Source organism: Adiantum capillus-veneris, chromosome 23 (assembly GCF_014529385.1).
Source record: "Adiantum capillus-veneris isolate H3 chromosome 23, ASM1452938v2, whole genome shotgun sequence".
In the NCBI taxonomy this organism is placed as follows: domain Eukaryota; kingdom Viridiplantae; phylum Streptophyta; class Polypodiopsida; order Polypodiales; family Pteridaceae; genus Adiantum; species Adiantum capillus-veneris.
Genome location: NC_140953.1, coordinates 68,268,941 through 68,287,093, shown reverse-complemented (window position 1 = coordinate 68,287,093; position 18,153 = coordinate 68,268,941). Strand labels below are relative to the sequence as shown.

The 18,153-nt window shown below is 39.2% G+C and overlaps 1 long non-coding RNA gene across 1 annotated transcript; it reads right to left on the bottom strand.

Moving 5' to 3' along the window:
* Positions 1-15,788: 15,788 nt before the first annotated feature.
* LOC147427920 (uncharacterized) lies at positions 15,789-17,824 on the bottom strand. Its single transcript, XR_015185936.1, has 2 exons — positions 17,540-17,824; positions 15,789-16,207 (listed from the first exon to the last, which is right to left on the bottom strand). It is a non-coding gene; the product is annotated as an uncharacterized LOC147427920 (long non-coding RNA).
* Between the last annotated feature and the right edge of the window lie 329 nt (positions 17,825-18,153).

Here is an 18,153-nt window from a genome sequence, read left to right as displayed (position 1 = left end):
GGATTTGCATTCCTTTGGCACTCATATGCCCAAGTCGGTAGTGCCACACCGCATTGTCAACTTTTGTAGTTGCTGCACAAGCTGAAGGTTGCGTGCTAACAGTACACAAGTAAAGTGTACCGACTTTTTCACCCTTGGCAACCACCAAAGATCCCTTTGAGATATTCCACCGTTTGTTTCCGAATGCAATGTTGTGACCTTCATCGTCCAATTGTCCTGTAGAGATCAAATTTTTGCGAAGAGAAGGAACATGCCTAACATGTTTAAGCTTCCATTCATTTCCGTTAGCAGTTTTGACAGAAACTGTACCTTTGCTGACAATCTCACAAGCTTCATCATCTCCCAAGTATACATACCCAAAATTACCTTTGGTGTAGTCTTGGAAATGTTGCTTGTGTGGTGTCGCATGGAATGAAGCCCCGGAATCTACTATCCAGGAATTAAACACATTGTCTAATGAGAGAATTAGAGCATCTTGCTCTACTTTACCTGCCACATTGGCCTCCGATGTTGGCTTGTTGTCTTGAGACTCTGTCTCCTTCTTCTTCTTGGACCAGCAATCCTTCTTGACGTGGCCCTTCTTGCCGCAGTTCCAACATTCAAGAACTGACTTTGTGCGTGACTTGCTCCGCCTTGAGCGATCACGACCCTTTTGGTTTTTGAACCTCTCCTTAAGCCTTCCTCTTGTTTCCACTGATAGTGCAGCACTTGATGATTCTCCTGTGCTTCTCCTTCGCATTTCCTTGCTTAGGAGAACACCCACAACATCATCAAACTTAAGAGTATTTGTGCCAGAGATAGAATTACTTACAGCCATCACAAGGCTGTCCCAACTATCCGGTAGAGATGATAGTATAAGGAGAGCTCGCACTTCGTCATCGAAATTTATTTTCACTAATCGAAGTTGACTTATGTTTGTGTTAAATTCATTTAGGTGTTCTGCAACTGAACCATTCTCTGTCATCTTTAGATTGAACAAGCGCTTCATAAGAAATACCTTATTGGATGCCAATGGTTTCTCGTAGAAGTCGTCAAGTGACTTCATCAAGTCCTCCGTGGTCTTCATCTCCGAAACATTGAAGGCCACCATTGACGCCAAGCTTAACCGGATTGTTCCCAGTGCCTTTCGATCAAGGACAATCCATGCTTCATCTGCCATTGTTGCGGGCTTCTTCGCAAGACCGCCTAGTGGCAAATAGAGGTCCTTCTGGTAGAGATAGTCTTCAATCTACATCTTCCAATGTTGGTAGTTTTTGCCGTTGAACTTCTCAATCTTGAGCTTCCCTTCCTCCGCCATAACTCCCACTCAATTCAAGGAATCCTTTCCTTGAGATAATTTAGCTACGAGCAAACCTTGCTCTGATACCAGTTGTTAGGAAATAAGACGTAGCTAAATAGATAATTGAGTAGATTACTTAATGGAGAGAGACAGATTTATATACACGAGATTATAGAGTAGAGAGAGAGAGAGAGAGAGAGAGTACACATGATATACGTGGTTCACCCAATGTGGGCTACGTCCACGGGAAAGCAGCCACTCAATGGCTTTAGTACTTCAAAACAAGAAGTAGTTTACAAAGGGATTATACCCTTAATGGAGCTCCCGCCTTGCTTCACTCTCACCACCTCACACTCACCTTGTTGCATCAACTTCACACTATGAAATGTGTGTAGAAATGGCCTCCTTTTATAGGCCAAAAGGGTTGCCCTCTCTTATGAGAGACAGCCATGTGTAGCCGCCCTTGTGCGAATAAGTACAAATCGAACCCTCCAATCCGCCCATGTGTGGCCGCCCTTGAGAAGACAAGTCCGCTTTTGAATTCGGCCACCGGCCATTGACTTCTGACCACCGGCCATCAACCATTGACTACCGGCCACCGGCCAACTGACCGGTTGTTTTCCGACCACTTTCCGGCCGCCGTCCGGCCATAATATTCCGGCGAAAAAAAGTCTCGGGGACGGAGGCCCCCGAGGCTTTTAAAGTTGCCCTTGATTCTTGTCCGTGAAAATTTTGGTTTCCGGTGAGTGATTTTCCTTCACCCATGATGGCTTCTCCTCATAATGGGGGCCTTACAAATGTGCGCTTTTACCACAGAAAATTACAAGGGTAAATCAGGCTCCATACTTAACATTTAGTACTTCAAAACAAGAAGTAGTTTACAAAGGGATTATACCCTTAATGGAGCTCCCGCCTTGCTTCACTCTCACCACCTCACACTCATCTTGTTGCATCAACTTCACACTATGAAATGTGTGTAGAAATGGCCTCCTTTTATAGGCCAAAAGAGCTGCCCTCTCTTATGAGAGACAGCCATGTGTAGCCGCCCTTGTGCGAATAAGTCCAAATCGGACCCTCCAATCCGCCCATGTGTGGCCGCCCTTGAGAAGACAAGTCCGCTTTTGAATTCGGCCACCGGCCACCGGCCATTGACTTCCGACCACCGGCCACCGGCCATTGACTTCCAACCACCGGCCATCGGCCATTGACTACCGGCACCCGGCCAACCGACCGGTTGTTTTTGGACCACTTTCCGGCCGCCGTCTAGCCATAATATTCCGGCGAAAAAGAATATTCCAGCGAAAAAAAAGTCTCGGGGGCCTCCGCCCCCGAGGCCTTTAAAGTTGCCCCTGATTCTTGTCCATGAAAATTTTTGGTTTCCGGTGAGTGATTTTCCTTCACGCACGATGGCTTCTCCTCATAATGGGGGCCTTACAAATGTGCGCTTTTACCACAGAAAATTACAAAGGGTAAATCAGGCTCCATACTTAACAGTTCTAAATATATACATACGCGCAAACAAACACTTCCTTTTCACAGACCAATAATTATAGGCAAATACATTGGATTCGTACAATAATTTATTTTGCTTTTGAGAATAAATTTTGTACAAGGTGTGAAGAAAACAAAGTATAACAAGGGAGAAAGTAATCCCTAAGTCTGGAGTGATGCTGCTTCAAGGTAAAAGATAAGCCTCGTGTCATCAACCACATAGAACAATATGTTTTTATCTAAGAAGGTAGCCCTCACCTACACCCAAAGCCACAAGAAAACACTTTGTTAGCATATGATTGTAAGCAGGTGATGTTGGGCATCCTAGTTGTTATCCATGTCACAATGAAAAAACAAACAGTCCTCGACATGTATTTTGTTTTTTTTGAAAACAGAATAAGAGTCCTTGGTTTTTACCAAATCTATCCCGGAGAGTGAGATTCCCAAAAAGCTACTATATATCGTTAGTTCTAGATTTATTTTTTTTAAACATTCCGTTGCCTATCCTTAGTTTAAAGATCTTTAAAGAGTTAAAATTTTCTAAATCATTCTTTAACCAGATCGGGGAGATTTTTACCCCATAGGAGCAAGCACAAGTTAGCTCGAGACATACAACCTACACTAGGCATCAGTTTTCAACAGCTAAAACACCTCTTGAAATTATAAAGGACAGCCTAGTTACGCATGAACGAAGTCAGAGCCAGATTTTATTTCAATTGCATAGCCTAAAGGCCTCTGTAGTATTTTAGAGAAAGCAAAACCAAAACCTATCCGAACGACACAGTAAGGTACACGACCAACAGAACGACCAGAGGAGTCCGAACCCATATGTTTGGATTTTTCTGAAATATACCACTACTTGAGTTAAGAACCAATTTAATCCTTTCAAATGCCATCATTATTAACAATTGATTCTCTTCCTATGTCATGGCCGACATAATTTTTCACAAAGCTAGTAACAAATTCCTGTTTTAATCCCTACTAACAGAGTACTTACCAATATCAATTCCACCTGTTGTTTACCCCATATTAAACAAAAACAGCAGATTTGTTCTTCTCAGTATGGACAAAGGGCATCATGGTGGTGCCCACATACATTATGCATCCCTAGGGATCCTCCATGATTTGTTCTTCTCAGTATGGAAACCAAAAAAGCAGACAAATTATAAAGTATGTTTTTATAGTGTAGGCCAAAGTTCCATTCTCTGAAACACAACCAGACCAGCTGGGCAAGTCAAAGCCCCAAGCGAAGAAAAAGGCCAAAAACAGTAATAGCGAGAGATACACTAAAAAAAGCTAGAGATCAACAGAAGCATTTTCCAAAGTCAACCTCTCACGCGCCAGAGAGTAACCATAATACCATGAACCCATGCTAAATGTCTAATCCCTAGCTAGAGAATTCAAGTTTTCACAGTCTTTGTAACCAGCATCATGAGGGTAGATTTGTAATGCAAAAAATCAATTTCTACCTAATATGATATGAAATGAGAGTATGTAAGGCCAAGTTTAATAGAGCAAAGCAAAGATCATTTTACCGCAGGGGAACTAAACCAAAAACAAGGCAAGATATACCATGCTACAACATGTTAGCAATATTTTCAAGATGTAAATGGTGAGCAATTGATCAGGCTAGGGCAGTAAAAAAATAGACAGCGTTCGGGTACGGGATGGTAGTCGGCAACCGTAGTCAAGCTCAAACTGAGAACTAGTCATCGTTAGGGAATGTGAGTTTATTTTATCTTCAAAGATTCTTTTCGAGATCTGGCAGTACCTCAGTACCAAGTAATAATACACCAGTGAGATACCTAATGTTTTTAGAGTTTTCAGCATAAAACCAGCCAGAATCAGAGCATACATTCCATCACTAAACAGTCCACTAGCCGGAGTTATAAATACACAGAATACTCTCGAAACCAATTTATCACTATATCTCAACCAAACCAGTCCAACCCAATCTAAAATGCTAGATAGGAGAAGAACACCACTAGATCAGATATAAAGAATTAGAAAAACCTATAGACTCGGAGTAGATGGTGATTCCTCCACAAATTTTTCCTTTCCTTTACGCATGATATAGTCTTAATAATTTAGAAGTTAGAACGCATAGGTTGAAAAAAAAGAACATCGATGCTAAGTGAGTGTAGTACTCACTTTTTCCATAACTGGGAGGGTTTTATAGAGGTCGATGCACAGCCGTAGCGGATGGGACCCGACCTTTGCCAGCAATTCCCGCAATCGAGGTCACTTCATAAAGCCCATGTCTCCAAGGATTGCATTAGCACAAGATCCGGTAGCGCATAGTGTTAGACGAAACGTGAGCGATGTAGCCTCAAATATGAGAACAGTCCATTCACTTGCAGAGGGTAGAATGCGAAAAAGCGGAGATACTAGCAGATTTGCAGAAGTTTAAAAGTAAAAACACAAAATAGGTGTCCATAAGGTAAGGCCATTTTTTTAAGGGTTTTTTTTAAGCAACAACAAATAAAACCAAGCTTAAGTAATTTCTAAAAAGAGACTACCAAGAATCCCCCTTATTTTACTACTTGTAGTGAAATAATAAGAACCAATAAATTGGTAGCAGTAGCCAGTTTGAACATATCAGACAAAATTTGCTAAGTCGATGGGTGGCATAAAAAATTCTAATGAGGTATACTCTCCAACTCTGGATGATTGCAGACAAAAAAATACTCATAGTACTAATATTTTAAAAGAGACCATTTTAGGTAGGATGGCCTAGTTGGGTAAGTTTCTAGGAGAAACATATGTCAAGAAAAACAAATGTGAGTTAATGTGTTCCGGGACCCAATAAGAGTTGGTTTTTTGTACCGCTAGTCACTGGGTAGAGGTTTCTATCTGGATCTATATAAGACAGGTGTATTATACTTCAAAGTGCACTGTAACAGACTTAAGCAATTTTTAAGAGTTAAAAGCCGACACTTAACAAGTTTCTTTAATAACTTGTCTTAAGCAATGTCTTATACTTCATCAGCTATGGCTTATATTCAAGATCAGGTATTAGCAATAATGCTAGCCCATCTGCAGCAGTAAGGTGAGTCCATCAAAAGAAATACCATACTTCGTTATGAGTGTCTTCTATTCCCTCTATTAGGAACATCAATTGCGCAGACGAAATGGTGGACATATCAAAATAGAGTGACACGGGTGACCCTTTGGGGTAGAGACCACTTCAAGAATAGTATCCGTCTGGCGATGGTAACGGAAGCCCTGGGCTTAGGGCCACAGTATTATTATGTGGAAAGCAAATATAACCACTCTTTGTCCACTATCTCTACATCTATGAAAGCGTTGTTCTCAAAGCATGTCGACTTTTGATCAATAGGCACAAGCAAAGAGCAGCCTGCAACAAATTGAGAGCGCTTGTACCAAAAAGAGATGAGAAGTGATGGTGTGACAATCATGTACTTGGCCACCAAAGTGTCCAGTGCAATCTCATAATGAATGCCATCCACCTCTTTATCATACCACCCTCTATCAAGAAGCTTTTCACATAAGCACGAATCTAGATATCTACATACTAGCATAGTCTTCGCCACATGTATGTGGCTGGTGTGAAAAAGCTCCACAAACAACCTTATAGGACATAAATTAGCAAACTTCACCAATTTGGTGGGTAGAGAGTTTTGGAGGGACCTTTGCACATCCCTAAATAGTTTTTTTCGGAGAGCTTCACTCACTGTTCTGTCTGGGACTGGCCAATCCATGGAGTCCCAATTGATAGAGAGAGGAAGCTTAACCAAAGTACCTTTTTTATTTCTCTGGTTGAGCTGGTAGAAGTGCTTGTAGAAGAAAATTCCCTCATATGCAATGCTCTTGCTAGATCTTCCATCATATTGTAAAACACCAATGTGAGCATGGATTATAGATATGAGCCCTACAATACACTCCACTGGCTCCCATTCCTCGTACAAAGAAGGATAGACATTTGCAAGTGCAATAACAAAAAGTAAGAGACCACTCAATATAACATATGAATAGAATTTAGGAATACATGACCTCCATTGTTTCCACTGAACAAAACTTTGGAGAGCAGTGACTGACTGAGAATCAACAGGAATACATTTACATAGCTTATGGGCTAACCCTCTTGAGGGTTATTTGTTTTTGTTTTTATTTCTTTTAATATAGTTATACCTCTTCATATAGGTATTAAACCAGAAAAGTCTCAAAGGAAGACTACAAAAGGAAGGCTAAGAAAGCACTTACAGTTGCATCGTGTGGGTGATGCACCATTGAGACATTGCCACTGTCCACAATCACATCAGAGTGAGTGTAGACATGCTGAAGTGAAACCTCCTTCACAATCTTCTTGCTGACCTCCAATTTGAAATCTAGCACTCGTGTTTCCATGCAAAATGAAATAGATCTGTTGTAGAGGATCTTTTCCTCCTTCTTGGCTGCATGAGAACCCAAGAACCTTTGCATATCGTTTGCTCTTGCCATTGAATATCTATAGTGATGGAGTTTGAGATGGACCCCTTGGTAGACTAGTGGTGACGCTAGCTCGGGAGAGAGTACAACAACCCCTAGAGCTTTTAGGGTGGGAAGAAGAAGAAGAAGAAGAAGCCATGGTTCTTTTTGAGTGGAAGAAGAAAGCCTGAACTTGCTTGTAATGGAAGGAGGACCAGTTTTTAGCACTTTTTTAATGGACGAATAGCTTTTTGTGGCGAGAGTATGATAGCGTTTTGTAGCTATCTTTCAGTACCTTTACTGCTAACAGAGTCCGCATCTACAGCAGGTCCACATATAGAAACCGTAAAAACAAGATGTTACCTCACGTTTGAGCAGTTTTTTTTTGTATTTCTTGATTTATTTGAGCTACTTTCTATGATACGTTGCCTTGCTACTCATTGGACGCGCTTCCTTTTCTCTCTCTTCAATATGGCCCTCTAAAAGACCTCCAAAATCTCCTAATGTGTATGCATTACAAGGCCAAATGTTTAGTATGGAGTCTCACACATGAGCAGATTCATGCATAGCCTAGGGGCTATGCATTGGGATGTAGTTAAATGGATCTTTTGCTACTTGAGTAGCACTATATGTCTTGGGTTGTTTTATCCCCAAGGAGATCATTGTCACTAGCCTCTTACATGCTTTTGAACACTCGATTGGGTTGGTTTCTATGAAAGAGAATGTCCACTGGTGGTTTTTGTTTCATATTGTGTAGCTCATGCATATCATGGTTGAGAAAGAAGTAGCCTATAGTGGCCACTTCTAGTTGTGAGGATGAGTACAAAATAGCTTTCACAGCTATCGTTGAGCGTGTTTGGTTGAGACACCTTTTGAGAGTTGTTATCTTTGAAGCCAATCAACTCACTTTGGAGTCCTTCTAAGCTCATCACCCATGTCAAGTGCATGGGATGTGACTTTGGTGAGTGCACCTTTACCAAGATATGATTTTTTTCCACTTATTAGTTTGTAAAGACCAGCATTAGAGGCACATTTAGTATGATCAATAAAGTTGAGGTTAAAAGGAGCTTTGATGAGTTCCCCATTATCCAAAAATTTTCCACCTTTTAGTACCTTGAGTCTGCAGTCTTCAATAGTAGATGTCAATAGATTGGCAAGATATACCCAAGTTTCACTTATTATAGGAGCATTTTTGGAGAGAATCCATAATTGATGGTCTACTCCAAAAGACTCTACTTCAATTTTCCTGACTGGAAAGAAAGGAAAAACTTTAGAGACTTTAGGAACTATTTCTAAGAGGGTAGAGTCACTGAGGGTGCATAGATTGCTTTGGAATTCTTTAACAGCTTCCAAAGTAGCATTGTCCCTGTAGAAGAGGCCACCTATTTGTGGGAAAATAGTGGTAGCAGGAGTACTAATAAAAGTTGGAATAAGCCCACATAGTTTCTTAGGGAAATTAGCAAGTTCAACACCAAAGGAAGAGAATTAAGCAAGATCTTGATTGTATTATATAGCTGAAACAGGAAGTTGGAATATATACTGAGAAATCACGGTCACTCCATCATCTGAATCTTTGTCCAAGGTAGCCAAAATCTTGACCCAGTCATTGAAAGAAAGCATATGTGAAATAGATAAATTTTTGTCATCTGTTAGGGTTGATCCATATATAAGTTCAAAAGCGTTCAGGTGCTTATACAACAAGGACAAGGGAGCTAGCCATAGAAAGGGGTTCAGAGGCAAGCTCTAGTCCTTGGGAGGAGACAAAGCCTGTAAAACAGAGTTGAAAGATTAGATTGAGTTTATTTGGGGTAAGATGACATGACTGGGCTGGAGCTGTCGTAGGTATTCTAGCTCTATAACATGCTTGATGATCAGTGGTTTGAGTGTGCGTCTCAATCGAGTAGTTAGCACATAGATGGCATGATCATTGCCTCTATATACTCACTCTCGAGGATCTCAATCTAACATAAGCATGACACTCACACTCAGGGGTAACTCGTTGAAAGATAAAGGCTCTATGGTCCGTAAGTCAATCTCAAAGATTGCCAAGTACATTGCATCATACTCGTCTCTAAAGGATCTTTGCATGCTTGGTCTAGGCAGAACTCGCACTAGTTCATGTGTGGGAGGATCTAGGCATAACTCGCACTAGTTCATGTGTGGGAGGATCCTGAACAAAGCGCTTGAGTTTTTCAAAGAAACTCGACTGGCTCATATCATGAAATATGCACAATCCCATCCTCTCACCATGCAAGACTAGCATGGGTCTATCTGTCTATAGAGTAGTTGCTAGCCAGTGTAGCTCATTCTTGTCATAGAACTCCTGTCACTCATCAAAACTCTAGCCTCATGTGACACAACTCTATCATGGTCTTGTGCGTCGGCAATCTCCTCAAATGTAGGCTCTAGTGGGACATCTAGCTCTATGATAGATGCATTGGAATCACCAAAAGTGTAGAATCTGGCATGCTATCTATCTCTATTGGCTCAATACTCATTTCTGGCATAGGAGCCATCTCACTAGGCTATACCTCCTCTGTAGAGCAAGTAGCAACCTTTGGAAGAGTCATTGTAAGTGGATCTATGGTAGTGCTCTCTGGTGTACTTATCATATCATCAATATCGGCATTCGCCTCCTTCATCTCAATCACTCTAGACCTCAATTGATCAATTGTGCTCTGAGGCAAAATCTGTCTGGTGGGTGACGGAGATTTAGGAGGTAACCTGGTAGAGGAGATCTATCTAATGGACTCTGTGTGGTCATCCCCACAAAATCCTGGCCATGCCGTTGAGAATAGGGAAATCCAATCATCAAGAAATATTGAGGACCATCTGTGTCCCTATAAATTCTATCATGAGGGTCTCCAACAAGATATACCATAATGCTCACAATTGGCTCAAAACATCATGTGGTCTGCTCTCATCGATATCTACATCCACAATCATCAACATAGGTTAAGAAGTCCTCCAGTCTATGTGACTGCCCTATCCTAGGATGTACATGGGTGTCTAAACAATCATCGAAATGTGCAAGCTATCCACAACATCATATAAGCTGATCGGTAGGGACATGTATATGCCCTTGAGCTCATCAATAAAGAACTCGATCGAACCAAGGTGACATCTTTGAACTATGATTACATGTTGTATCAACGGATCAATGTCATCTGAGAAGATCCCTCTGGCATAAGAATGTCGATCAAGGTCAAGAAACCAAGGCATGACTCATCTATAGCCTGAGAAATGTAGCACAAGCTCGGTATGGTGCTCTTTGCTTGTTGTGGCAACTCTATCCTCATGTCGTACTTGTGTGGTGTTTCTGGCAGGTGATACATGTCTCGTCCTCGTATCTGATGCATTTGATCTAGCAAGCTCAATGGCTGGTGTGCTTACAATCTGTGGTGTGGTCTGTGGTGCAGATGTGTACTAGTAGGAGTTAAAGAATGTGATGTGGTTGTCTCCGTACATGGTAACTCTAGCGGTGCATTGGTAAGGCTCTGGCTCCTGCGCTCCATATCTGCCCTCACCTCTATCATGATTTTAGCACATGTTTGTCTCCTAGATGGTTTGGATGATGTAAATCCTGGAGGTGATCTAAGTCCTGTCAGATGTGTAGAGGGTACGGTCATTGGGTCTACTATAGGCTCAATTGTACTACTCCAAGAAGGAAAATAGAAACATCCACACAACAACATATAGATAGCCTCATCACATAAATGCTCCTATAATTACCTCGTAAGGAACCTAGTGGAAAAGCAATAATTGTATTGTAGGTAGGGTACTCTCCAAATCTGGCTCTCTTTCTCATGTACATCCTTCGATCCTCATCAGCATAAAAGGGTCTAGTCTCATATAGGTCCAAAGATACAGTATGTGGTAGCTTAAAGGTGTCTAATCTTCTCTGTCATGTATCTGTATGATGTACCAAAACCATCAAGAAGATGATCTAGCAAGGTTAGATGCGCTCGGGCTCTAAGCATTTCAAAACTAGAAGTTTCACGGTCTATGGGCTGAAGTTGGATATACCTATGTTGGATTTCTACATGTGTGTATATAAGAAATCCATCTAACTTACCATAAATCTACAATAACCTATCAATTAGGGCCTTAGGATCCACGATTGCCAAAGTCTCTCAATCTAGGTCAAATCTGGTGTCAAGGAGGTCAATAACCAAGTACACTACCTACGGTGCATAATTTGACAATCGAAGGCTAGCCAAGCGATAATTTGGGCTCACTGTGTGTGAACAAAGTCTAAAAATCGCCTCTCAACCCAAGTCACGATAAAAAATCAATCAACATACCAAATCAAGCTCTAATGATGTACAAGCGTACGATCAATTCGCTAAAATCAAGCCAAGTCGAAATCTCACATTAAAAAGGGCTTTAACTAGCATAATTTGGTCACTATCAATTTTGTAACTCTTTTAGATTTTTTATTTTTTAAAAAACTTTTGAATTTTTCTTTTTTCGATGATTTATTTTATTTTTTAAAAGAAAAGTTAAAGTGAAATTTAAAACAAATGAAATAAAATCAAAAATTAAATGGAATAAAATGCAAGTCAATTAAAAAATCAAATGCAATGAAATGAATTTTTTTTAAAAAGTAAATAAGATATAAAGTAAATAAAAGTCAAAAAAGGGATTAACATGCAACTGTCAAGGCGACATGCAGAGCGAAAAAGGAGGGAGAGAAGAGCAAGGCGGGGTTACTGTAAATCGAGGAAAGGGCAGGGCCCACATGTCGCATGGGAAGAGAGAGAGAGAGAGAGAGAGAGAGAGAGAGAGAGAGAGAGAGAGAGAGAGAGAGGTCACTGTGTGTGTGGAGTGTGTACATGCATGTGTGAAGAGGGTGTGTGTGTGTGTGTGTGTGTGTGTGTGTGTGTGTGTGTGTGTGTGTGTTATTTTGTTGTAATTTTTATGTGGAGTGTGTACATGCGTGTGTGAAGAGGGGTGTGTGTGTGTGTGTGTGTGTATACGCCCGCTTATGTATGTGTGTTATTTTGTTTTATTTTTTATTTTTTTTTCTCTTTTTTTCTTTTTGTATGACTTTTATTAAAAAACTTTATATAGTTTTTTAAAAATAACTTGAAAATGCTTTTTTAGGAAATTTATTGATGTTTTAAAATAAAATACAAGATGAAAAAAAAAGCACAAATTAAAAACAAAATCAAAAAATAAGAAAATTTATAAAAATAAAATCAAAAAATTCTTTAAAAAACTAAAAAAGAGGTAAAGAGTCGAGATAAGGTGGGTTATTTTGGGGGTGTTTTTTTTTCAAAAAAGACAATGAAAAAAGTTTTTTTTTAAATGCATGAGAATTAAAAAAATACACTAAAAATGCCAAAAATAGCTACAAAATTTGTGAAATTTTTTGGTTTACAATGACATTCGTATCAATTTTTTCATTTTTTTATTGTTTATAAAATTAATAATTTTAAATAATAAATTAATAAAAACATAAAAAATAGCCAAAAATTTTCTAAAGAAATATGCAGCTAATTTGAATCAAATTACAATACTTATCAATCAAGATTGAACACCAATTCAGCTCCTATTGCATCTTATATTCAAATCAATCAAAACTTGAGCAAATTTTGTCTTAATCCAATAATTAGCAATGTAATTAGGCAAATCTCTGCACCAACACTTATTGATCACTAATTGAACTTTTCAAATCAATCATTTACACTTCAATTTGCTACTAATAACTAGTTTAGTTATATGTGCAAACACTTATACAATTAAGCACAAAATTGATGATTAGTGCACATACATAATCCTATAAAAAATAAGAAAGCGTTTCGGCGTAATTTTGGCTATCAAAAAATTAAATCACAATCACCATAACATCATTGAGCAACCATTTACTTTTGCCAAATCAAACTGACACCAAACTTGTCATAATTTGCACTCAAATGTACGCACATTGCTTACTCTTAGGCATATAAATTACACCTAGTCTTGCACTATTTTTTAATGCACTAGACATTCAATTTACACATAAATCAGCAAATGAGTAGATCGATGCACTCACAATTGCACAAAATATTGTGTTGATTTTCAACTCTAATTGACGTCTACACACGTGTATGTACTTAGCAACCGCTTCACCACAAATCATCTATAAGCAACCATCAAAAAATCGCATACGTAGCATCATTTTCAATCAAATTTAACACACACAGAATAATAATCACAATTTAGTTGTGTAGCAAAAAAAAATACATATGATAAGAGAATAATAAGAGAGCCTAATTAGAGAAAAATCACTCAATTCTGCTCAAAAAATTTATGAATTTATTGCAAGAGTGATGTTCATGCCTCTAATTAAGCATATAAGCCTGTGTAGTAATTCAATAATTAATCAATTAGTGAATTATTAGTAATCATTTAAAAAAATTTAAACATGAAAAATACATACGATTTCTCAATCAAATCTCATCACAAATCCAACATTCATTATCACCAACACCTAATGCAACAAGAATGTAGAAAAACAAGGGATGCAACAACCATTACAAATATGGACTCATAAGTCACCAACTGATACAAAAGTTGCCAACAATGCATTGGAGTCAGGCCATTACCATTGTAGAATTCTCGAGCAAATGAGGACTACAACCTCATGATGATAGAGTATCAAGAATCTAGAACAAGGGATGCAACAGTTGATGCAAAAGTTGCCAACAATGCAAAAGAGCAACATCGATGACCTTTTTGGTGATATTGGAGATGTCTCTCTTTGTGGAGGCTCCTTGAAGCCAATCTTTATATACTCGAAGGAATGGCTTTTATTGTAATCATGGAACTCAATTTCCATGGAATTTCACCACCATATTTCTTATAAAATTGATTGTGTTTTATTGATAATGACTTTTTTTGTCACAATAGCAATTTGTGAGAACTTAATGTTGTGTTGTTATGTATGCAAAATTCTTATATAACTTACTTCAGCTTTTGACTTATGCCTTTCCTTTTACATCTTGATAAGCTCACCTATAGATAGGATTAAGATGCTTGGCTTGCCTCCCTCAATAGACGAGGAGAAAAGATACATTGCAATGAGAACCAAGTATTCCTCTCCCTTGCATAGCACATCATATGAGTGCTCAGAGTTGTTGGTATATAGTCAATAGCCTCGTGAGCCATCACCGCTTTGCCGCCGTATCGATGGTGACAACATGGATGTCATTTCAATCCACACTCACACAGGGTACCTTTATCGATGCCCTCACTTGTCAATGCCACCTATTGACACAGTCACCATCATCCACAATCTATTTTGTGTGTCCCTCTTATATCCTGGTCAATATTGTCACATCTATGGAATCTATTCTAGAACAAGCACACAAGAGACACCTATAGACCCTCACACCAACTCATTGTTGCCACAATGGGAGTAATTATGAGAAACACTCTTCTGTGATATATCGCAATACGGGCAATGTTTATACGGATAAGGATAAAAATCCTTGATTTCTTGCATGCACGAGTTGTATAATCACACTTTTTGGCACATTATTCCAAGTCAAGATTGGGCCAATAAGGAACTCATTTTTATCCTTCATACAACCTCCTATATCTCCCTCCAACAATCACTTATTGAGGATTACTTCTCCACTAAATGGGCAAAGTATTAGACCAAACTACGTGAAACTCAAATGCCACTCTAGCGATGCCATAGCATAGTCTACTTTTCTAATGTTGATCCAAGAGACTATGGATATACATGGTGAGGACCCATGACTAACGATTGCATGAACATCCATGCCCCTTTCTTTAAGCACTCCTGAATCCAATCACCAACCTCGATCCTTGTGTTATGCCTAACCAACTCTTCAATTTTTTCCCAAGGTCTCCTATTACTAGAGGAGGTGGACACATAAGTCCTTGGTGAAGTCATTAGAGAAGCCATTAGCATGGAAGCAATACTTGCAAAATAATTACAAGGGATAACCCAAAGACGAGCTAGAGGACACAAAAGCACAGATTCACCAGCTTCAATCCCAATTGATTTGAGTAGAAACACACGACAGAAGAACAAAACAAAGTCCACACCACAAACATAACCCACGAACCAAGTCTTCTAATTAAACAATAACAAGAAAGCATTGTACAAAAAGTTCAAAAACATAAAGTGTGGGAGGAGGCTCAAGAGGTAGTTGAAGAGGAGATAAGAGGATTTATAGAGGTCCCATAAAGTGAGAGTTTGAGAAGAAGAGTGAAAGAGCCATACCACAATAGTCGATATTGAGGGTAAAGTCGAGCTTTATTACATCAAGCTATATGACAAGACCAAGGTAATGAAACAAACAAGGTTAATAAAGGGTACCCAGATATGGATGGCAAATGAGGTCACTCTCAATTAAACCAAAGGGATAGAGCTCTTACTAAAGAATTCCAAAAAGAAGCATTACACCAAGGAGGACACATGAGCAACAATGTTGTTAGTTGCATTATTTGTAAATTATAACCCACCTCTTAGTTAATGTCTCCTTGCAGCACCTCCAAAAGGCATTTGATCTAGCTCTACTCAATTTGCTCATGTATACAAGGACGTCTCCAAACCAAGTTATTATCACCTTCAAAAGGTCAAACTTTTTTTTTATAGCAAAATTCACAATTGTGAGTGAATTATATTAATCAACCCAAATAATTACAAGATCCTGTCATGCTCACGTTGAGCCATAACATCATCCAAGGACCAAAATTACATCGGCTATCAAGGCAACCATCCCAACCAACTCACCCCCTTATCCTTGATACATAAGGTTCATTATCATGTTCTTCTAAGATCTTTTAATTACCAAAAGCCGAGATTTTCCCCCGTCCTAGGCATACCCTCTGCTGACCACAAGGCACTAGTAGTCCTAAACCAATCCTCCGAGTGTTGCTTGCGCACAAGCGTCCATATTCGCACTTTGCTTTCTTGTATAATTTCTCCAAAGCTTGCCACCTCAAGACCTCCTTCAAACGCACTGCGGTTCTTTGTCTGCCATAATTGATCTAGGAGACAAATCAATATACGTGTTGGTATATCCTATCATCCCATACAAGAAAAAATTGAACCAAAAATTATAGATTTTAGCTACCTCTCTAATGCTTTAACTCAAATCTTAATTTACAATGTGTGTGTGTGTGTGTGTGTGTGTGTATTAAACTAATACATATACACATAATATAAAAGTTCAAAAGATAGTCAACTTTAGAAAAAGAAAAAAGATTAGCACAAAAATGACTCAATCTTAGATTCATTTTTATACATAATAATGAGAATAAGGTATCATTCTTTTATTTTTGTACAAGACATAATCAAGATACAATGGTCCTATAGTAGAGGAAGCCAAGTTTTTCATTGATGGATAGCAGCTAAACCAAAAGAATCCCTAAGATATTTGAACGATGACATGTAAGTTTCACGATCAATCCTTTTTACTGGCCAAACTATCAAGCTTTACACAACTAGCATCATCCCCAATGGCAATACAATATTTTGAGAGAGTCCAGCACCATATTAGACTTGGACAACATTTTCCTCACAAGTTTAAGGTTAATTTCAATAATATACAAAGAATTGCTTGGACAGTCAAAGTAAATGACCATTACCAAGCCAGTCAAGTGAAAAAGGGGGCTTATAACTACATTCAATTACCACCGATGAAGTAGTGTATGGCAATGAGAGGCAAGTAGGTAGGTCCAATGAACATCATTGCCACAGGAGATCAATGATCCATAAATTACTAAACCATTCAAGCAAAAGAAAGACCAGTGTAACACAAATCCATCAACTTATGGTAGGACAATATTACCCTCGGTAGATTTAGTCCTTCTAGCTTAATGTGCCCTATTAATACTTGTTTGAGAAAATTTCCACAAAAAAGTCAGCTACTGCAAGCGATCCACCATTTTTTTGGGACAGCCAGAAAGAGTAACAGCACCGCATAACAGTAGATCAGCCAATAGCCTAATGCAACAAATTACACATAGTCATGAGATTACGAATTATGCTGTATTTTTGGTCTACTTTTTGTAGTTCCTCTGTCGTACTGTAGTTCTATGATACTTGATGCGGTGCCTCTCTGTTGCTGTTTATGGTTTCTGCCTTAAATGATTATACAGGAAGGACCTCTCAAGCCACCTAGAAAATTAATCAGAAATCCACTTTTCAAATCAGGGTAGGAGGTATACGACAGGTGGTTCGGCACACCTCCGAGAGGCAGCAGGTTGTTTGACCATTTCCATGATGCGGTTTTCAAACCGCCATAAACACTACCCTCGCTCACAATCACAGTTTTTATACAGTAAGTCAAGGCTAAGTGATGGAATAAGAATCCTCACCTGTTTAAATACGAAGCACTATCTGCAGGTGGAATTCCGGGTGAGCCAAGCCATCAGAGTAACAGAATCCCCAAGCAATCCCCAAATAGTGTTCACCAATGTACCATGATAGTAGTATACAAAGGATCAGAGGAGAGAGCGTGCGCCAGAGAGAAACAGAGAGAGTTCCAGAGGAAGGGGAAAATAGGGGAGAGCATTCGAGGCGTCAGAAAGACCAGTGCAGGAGGAGACAGAAGTAAATGCAGGCGTACGCTGCAATAAAGCGGTCCATGTACCCGATCAAAGTATCAAGGGACAAGTTCAGACCCATCTAAGGGTTTATTACCCAGGGGTAGAGTCCCATAAAGCCATCTCATTAAAGTAAGTATCCTCCCCAAACCATAGGCTTTTTTTGAGATATAATCCAAGTAAAGCCCTACCAGGTCTTCAAATAAAACCATCAGCATAAGTTGTTAAAATTGGAAAGTAAAAAATTGGAAATCTCATAGCAGTCAAGCAAGCCTAGGGTCTCAGTGCCCATAGTTAATCCCAAAGAAATAGTGTAATTAGAGTGTAAGTGTGAGTGCGTGGACTTTTCTTTTTAGTAGACAACTAAGCCCAAGCAGAGGAATTTA